General features: G+C 38.8%; 1 non-coding gene across 1 annotated transcript; it reads right to left on the bottom strand.

Annotated features, from left to right (window-relative positions):
- Positions 1-5,341: 5,341 nt before the first annotated feature.
- On the bottom strand, positions 5,342-5,447 carry LOC145580329 (small nucleolar RNA R71). Its single transcript, XR_014099394.1, has one exon. It is a non-coding gene; the product is annotated as a small nucleolar RNA R71 (small nucleolar RNA).
- Between the last annotated feature and the right edge of the window lie 1,665 nt (positions 5,448-7,112).

The raw sequence follows: 7,112 nt of genomic DNA, 5'->3' as shown, positions 1-7,112 counted from the left end.
GTGATCTGGGGATCCACACTTGTGGCAACTGTAGTCAGGTTTTGGATTTGAGGTCTTTTTCCCGAAGTTCCTTGAGGTGCGGCCTTTCTTGAACATCTTCTTGAATCTTCGCACAATTAGGGCAGCCTCATCCTCGTCTACTTCTGAGTCTTCCTGCTCATCAGCCTTTAGAGCCAATCCCTTGTTCCTCATGGATTCGTTGTTGAATCCAAGGTGCAGCTCATGAGTCATGAGAGAACCTGCTAGTTGTTCAAGGTTGAACTTGGTAAAGTCCTTAGTTTCCTAAAGGGCTGTCACCTTAGCTCTCTATCTCTCATCTCGCGGAAGACTTCTAAGAACCTTCCTAACCTTCTCATCTGTAGGAATTTGTCTACCAAGGGAAACCAACTCATTTATGATATTAGTAAAACGGGTTAGCATCTCTTGGATGGTTTCCTTAGGTTGCATCTCAAATCTTTCATACTTTGACATAAGCAGATCGATTTTTGAGCGTTTAACCTCATTAGTTCCTTCATGAGTAATCTGCAGCAAATCCCAGATTTCCTTAGCGTTCTTGCACCCCATAACACGATTGTGTTCGTGAGGTCCAAGTCCACAATGGAGCAATTTCACAGCCATAACATTGATTTCCAGTTTATCAAAATCCTCTTTCTCAAATTTAGACATAGGCTTAGGGATTACCTCATTTTGAGCGTTTGTTTTGGTGACTTCGAAATCACCAACCTCGATGACCCTCCAGACTTGGTAGTTCTCCGCCTTGATAAAGATTTCCATGCGATTCTTCCAGTAGGTATAGAACTTGCTGTTGAACATAGGAGGCCTCTGAGTTGAGTATCCTTCCTCGAGCTTTTCATGAGTATTCATTTTCTCCAAGACCTTTCTTCTTCAGGGTTTCCTGATTTTCCTAGAAGTTAGGCTCTGATACCAATTGTTGTTTAAATGAATACTACAAGAAGGGGGGGGGGTTGAATTGTAGTATGAGAGTTTAGCCAAACTTTTTGCGGAATTAAAACTAAATAAGCTAAAGGAATAGAAAGATAAACAGAAGGAACTAAAAGATGCAAGAGAGATTTTTACGTGGAAAACTCCTTGGCCCTAACAAGGAGAAAAACCACGACCACTTGGGATTTTGGGAAAAGAATCTTCACTAGAATAGGGCAAATGGTCCTATTACAAATTAAAGACTCAAACTTCAAGTTCCTCAACAAACTTGAAACCCTGAGGAACAAGTCACTCAACTTGTTATTCTTCTCTTCTCTTTCTGTTCTCTATCTCTCTTCTCTTTCTCTACTCTTTCTCTTTTCTTTCTCTTCTCTTTCTCACTTATCTTTCTCACATACAAAAGTTCACTCAAATTTCCCCATTCCACAAATTACAACTCGAAACATAAATAACTCTAGTATAAGAACAAAAGAACACTCTATATCACTTATGTGGAATTGACACTTAACTCGAATTAAAGCTTGAAAACTTATGTGAGCAAGGGTGAGTTTTTCCAACTGATTTCAAAGACTATTTATAGATCAAATTCGTTTAGGAAAAACTCCTTTGTGCATCAAATCCATTACGCCATAACTCCAACCCACTAAGATGAACATGTTCCTAATTTCAAGGAAGCATGAACTCCTTAATGTGCTTTGACCATGATATGAAAGAGATCATGGGGAGTAGGCCGCAAGTTTTTGGAAAACATGGAAGATTTTATTTCTAAAAGATATTTTCGAAAATCAGAAATAAAATAAAATCTTTTTAGTTAAGAAAAAGATACACGTTTTAAACTTAACTACTTTCCTAAAAATATGCTAGCACAATATTATCTTTTTAGACCAATTCCACACAGATTTTTCGAGTGTAACTTAATATCTTATACTTACATAAATCCTAAAATATAAGAATATATTTAGTCTTCATGTCCTCTGATGAAGCTTCTACTCCAAGGCTTCTGTTCCTCAAGGGGAACTTCTCTTCTCTAGTGAAGCTTCTGCTTTGAAGCTTCTGTTCCTGAGGGGAACCTTCTCTTCTTAAGTCTCCATTTCTGAAGCACCAGTTCCTCCAAAGGAAATCTTCTTTTTGGATAGCTCTATTTCTGGCTTTCCTGTTCCTTATGGTATCTTTGCACGACACTTAATTCTCCTAGTCATTGCATCTGATCACACACTAAGCTCTTATTAGTCTGTAAGTAAGTGAGGTTGTGTCATCATCAAAATCATTAAGTTCAACAGGCTGCACGGCCATACACTTCATCCAGGGTCTCAAAGGTCACTCCCCCTAGCTTCCCTTGAAGGGTCAAGGTTAGGACTTGCTCAAATCTCTGAGCCTTAATGGTTTCAGTAGGGACTACTTCCGGGTTAAACCTCATCAACTCAATGAACTTGTTGTAATATTCACTGATTGACATGTTCCCCATCCTTAGGTTGGTGAACTCCATGCACTTCTGCTTTCTCAGGTAGGAAAGGTAAAACTTTTCTCTCAAGGCTTCCTTAAACTCATCTCACCCAAAGTTTGGCTTTTTCAACAGCTCATCCTTTCTTTGGGCCCACCATAAATCAGCTTCCTCCCTCAAGTAGTAGACCCCATTGTTCACCCTCAACTCACTTGGGCAATTGATGGCATCAAACAACTTATCAAACTCCATAATCCAGTTTTCAAGACTGGCAAGGTCCTCCTTTCCCAAGTAAACAGGTGGTTTGGCTCTTGAAAACCTCACTCTAGGAGTCAAGGTCAAAGCTTCGGTTTCCTTTGTTCACCACTTTCGTGATGTTCTCAGTAATATGGGTTAGCTTTCTAAGGACCTTCCCAACTTTGGAACTAGTGCGCTTACTTATCACTTGGTCTCTCATTCTCGCGGACATACTTCCTGGGTTTAATTATCATACTTTGAAAATTGAAACAAAAAACCACATAATCATTTAACTCCATCTGTTTCACATACACATGCAAAACAATAAATTCAATGCTAAATCACATAAACAATTCAATTCAAAATCCATTTTCAATAAGAAATTTATAACTCAATCAATCAAGCATAACTCAAGATCACCCAACCATGGGTAATAACTCAAAAATTTCGGACCTCTTGACCAAGCTCTAAGGTGTTTTAACACGAACTTTAATGCACACTGATGAGTGTCGTTTATGGCACTCTTAGGTTAGGTTTTCTTTGTAGTTTTATGCTCATTTTTAGTCTTTTATGTCGTGGTTTTGCATAATAATACTTGTTTTGCGTGTTTATGTTTAAGTTTAGAGAAATGTGTGCTTTTGATGGTTTTCTTTCTATTTTATTCATTTCTCGGTTATCTTTTCTCGCTTCTCTGTTTCTTTGACTTGTTTTGTAGGTGTGTTGAGTTTCCCGAGTTTAATTATCAAGGAGAAAGCTCGAGCACATTCAAGAAGGTTGATGGAGCTAAGTTCGGGAATCCAAACATGCAATTCAAGCTAGCTCCGCAAGCATGAGAACCTTGGAAGAAATGCTTTGGCTTAAAGTGTTCAAATTCTTGGAAGATAAAAGAGTTGCCCTTCTCACGAGCATCTCCTCGAGTGCACCAATGATAGGGATGCTCGGGAGCGCGGAGATCGATCGAGCAAGCGAACGAGGCAAGGCCACGAGCACCAAGCAGGGGTGCGCGCGCGTGGCTTGATGGTGCGCACGCACCAGGCGCCCCGTTCCCCTTCGCTCGATTTTCTATTTATAGCTTTAGACTTTTCCTTTTTTGGGGGGGGGGGGGGGAGGGGGACTACTTATTTTGTACTTGATGCTTATTTTCCAGAAATAGTAGAGAGAGAAGCTTAAGATTACTTGATTGTACTTGAATTTGATCTTTGATTTCATCTTGATCTTGGATTTTTTCTTCTAATCAATGAAAGTTTGTGAGATTTCTTCCCTTTGAATTTACTTTTATTGCAATTTCCTTTAATTCTTGAATTTTTGATTTTAATTTCATTCTTTGCTTTAGAATTTGTTGAGTGATTGAATTTCTTCTTGATTAAACTTGAAATGAATATGATTGTGATTGAATTTGTTTTGTTTCTTAATTTCACCATGATTAGTGAGTAGATTAGTTGCTAGGGAGAAGGGGAAGCATGCTTGATTGATAATTTTTGCTAGTTGATGATCCTTGATTGATTGAATTGTTACAATTAAATTGGTTGACATAGTTGTGCATGTGATTAATTAGACTAGGAGTGATCAACCTATAAGATTAATCTAGATTGCATTGCAAATTTCAATGACATGAACCCTTGATTTGAAAATTGCTTTAATTGATTGAATTTGATTGTGATTTTCCTAGTTAGCCATTCGTAGTGAACCCTAGCTTGGCTTATAGGAGATAGCTTTTGGATTCCTTTGGTTGCAACTATTGTTTTTCCTTTTTAATGTTTGAATTGATTGAGTGATCCATCAATTAGCATAATCATTGATCTTGCATGTGGAACCTATATCCCTAGTGTTTAGTATATTGAATTTCTCAATTTATCTAGCTTTCTCGATACCTTAGTTACTAACCATATCTTTCTACAATCTTCGAAGTAGCTTAACCTAGGCTATAGCTTGCACCTACTCATTCCTTTGGGTTCGACGACTTGCCATATACTCGTATTAGGTTGGTCGAGTGTTTATAAATTTTGTTTGGCTCTAGGAAAGGGTAGAAAACGACCTACTTTTTCCTACGTCAAAAATGGCGCCGTTGCTGGGGAGTGATATTGGTGCTTTGTTATAGTTGTTGAGTCTATTTCATCCTTAATTGAAAATACAAAAAGATTTTTCTTTTAGGCTACACTTGTAGCCGTGCTACTAATCATTTCTTTTGAGATTGTATGCATAGAGCATGTGGTCGTTCACTAGTGCCATTTGATCCGGAAATTGAGAGAACTATTGCAAGATTAAGGGTTGCTAGACGATCTTTGAGCCCTAGCACTTCAAGTGAAGAAGAACCACAACAAGAGGAACAAGCAAGAATGGGAGAAAATCCAAGGGTGCCATTGAAAGGATTGGGGATTCCCGGTGCATATAGATTTGAGAGTGGAATTGCTCCACCTACAACACCGGCGAACGATTTTAAAATAAGACCGGCAATGATCACTTTGATAGAGAGGTGACAATTTAGTGGGGCTAAACATGAAAGCCCACTAAATCATCTCAAGAAGTTCGAAAAATATTGTAATACTATCAAGGTGAATGGAATTTCCCAAGAATTCATCCGCCTCAAGCTTTTTCCCTTTTCCCTCATAGGGCGTGCCTTGGAATGGCTAGACAAGGAGGTCAAGCTGAATTCTCTAAGGACATGGGACGAAGCGACCAAGGAATTTCTATCCCGTTTTTATCCACAAAAGAAAACGGCGGAGGCTAGAACTTTGATTCAAGGTTTCAAGCAAAAGCCTAGTGAGAGTCTCTATGAAGCATGGGAGAGATACAAAGAGTATCAAAGAGAATTTCCTCACCACGGAATTCCTACTTACCAAATTATTCAAATTTTTTATGGAGGCCTTAGTCCTCAAGGAAAATCATGTTTAGATGGAGGAGCCGGAGGTCCTATCATGAACAAAACGGAAGAGGAAATTTTAGACATAATTGAAGGCGTAGTGAGGTATTATAGAGATTGGCAAGATGGAGAAAGAGAGTCAACTAGCAAGAGTAGTTCTTCGGTGTACTCGGTTGATCATTTAAATGCAATCAACAATCTATCCTCACAAATGACAAACTTGGGGAAGGAGATGTTCGCTATCAAGGCGAAGTTGGAAAGTGCTACCTACCAAGTTTCAAGTCTTCCCTCCCAATCTAAGGAGAGAGGTATGTCTTCTAATTCTCAACCCCCTCCCTCTTCTAATAACATGTCTAGTGGATGCTTGTTTTGTGATGATTGTGGATCGTATGATCATGATGTTTCTAATTGCCCTCATGCATGTATGGATGTTTGTGACGATCAAGATGGAAATATGAATGAGCATGTGAACTATGTGTCAAACAATAATGATTCTAGGTTTGAGAATCAAAGAGGTCAATGGAATAGGAATTACAACAACCATGGCAATTTTGACAACTACAACCAAGGTGGTGGTAATAGGAACCATGGGAACCAAAATTCCCGAGGTAACTATAACAACCAAGGTTATTGTAGCCAAAATCAAAAACAAAATTATGGTAATCATAACCAAGGTTATGGTAACCATAATTAAGGTAGAGGTAATTGGAACAATCAAAATAGGGGAAATTTCCAAAATAACTCTTTAAAGGATCCCCCATTCGGATTTGCTCCAAAGACCCAAAATGATAATTCCTATGTTCAATCCTCTTATTCTTCTCATAGGACCAATTTGGAAGAAATCATTGAAAACCAAACAAAGTTGTTGAACACTTACATGGCCGTAAGTGACAAGAAATTTAATGAAATGATGACTCATAATAAGATGCTTGAAAACCAAATTTCTCAACTTGGCAATGCTTTAAAAGACCATGCTAGTCCTTCTTCTTTACCTTCCCAAGGCCTAGATCCGAAGAGACCAGTTAATGCTATTGTTACAAGGAGCGCTAAGGTTCTTGAGGAGAGTTTGCCTAGGAAGAGTGAGACCAAGGAGGCCATAAAAGAGGTTTTGGTAGAAGATGAGAGAGATGGTGCATCTTTGAGTGAGGTTGAGATTAAGAAACCTAGTGAGGTGAGAGTGGAGAGAGAAATTGTGAAACCCAACTTCCTTATCCACAAAAAATCATGAGACACAAGTTGGATGAACAATTTGGAAAATTTATTGACATGCTTAAGCAACTTCACCTTTCTCTACCATTTACCGAAGTTGTCACCCAAATGCCCAACTATGCAAAATTTCTCAAAGACATTTTGAGTGGTAGAAGGACTTGTGATGGTGTAGAGGCGATGAACTTGACCGAGATTTGTAGTGCAATCATAATGAACAAGATGCCACCTAAGCTGAAAGACCCCGGAAACTTTTCCATCCCTTGTGCCATTTACAAAATGCAAATCGAGAATGCCTTGTGTGACCTAGGAGCTAGTGTTAGACTTATGCCATATTCGGTGTACCAAAGACTTGAGCTAGGGGAACTCTTACCTACTAACATCACTTTGCAATGTGCCGATAGGTCAATTAAGTTTCCTAAGGGT

Source organism: Chenopodium album, chromosome 14 (assembly GCF_948465745.1).
Source record: "Chenopodium album chromosome 14, dcCheAlbu1.1, whole genome shotgun sequence".
NCBI classification, from domain to species: domain Eukaryota; kingdom Viridiplantae; phylum Streptophyta; class Magnoliopsida; order Caryophyllales; family Amaranthaceae; genus Chenopodium; species Chenopodium album.
This window is presented reverse-complemented; position numbering and strand designations above follow the sequence as displayed.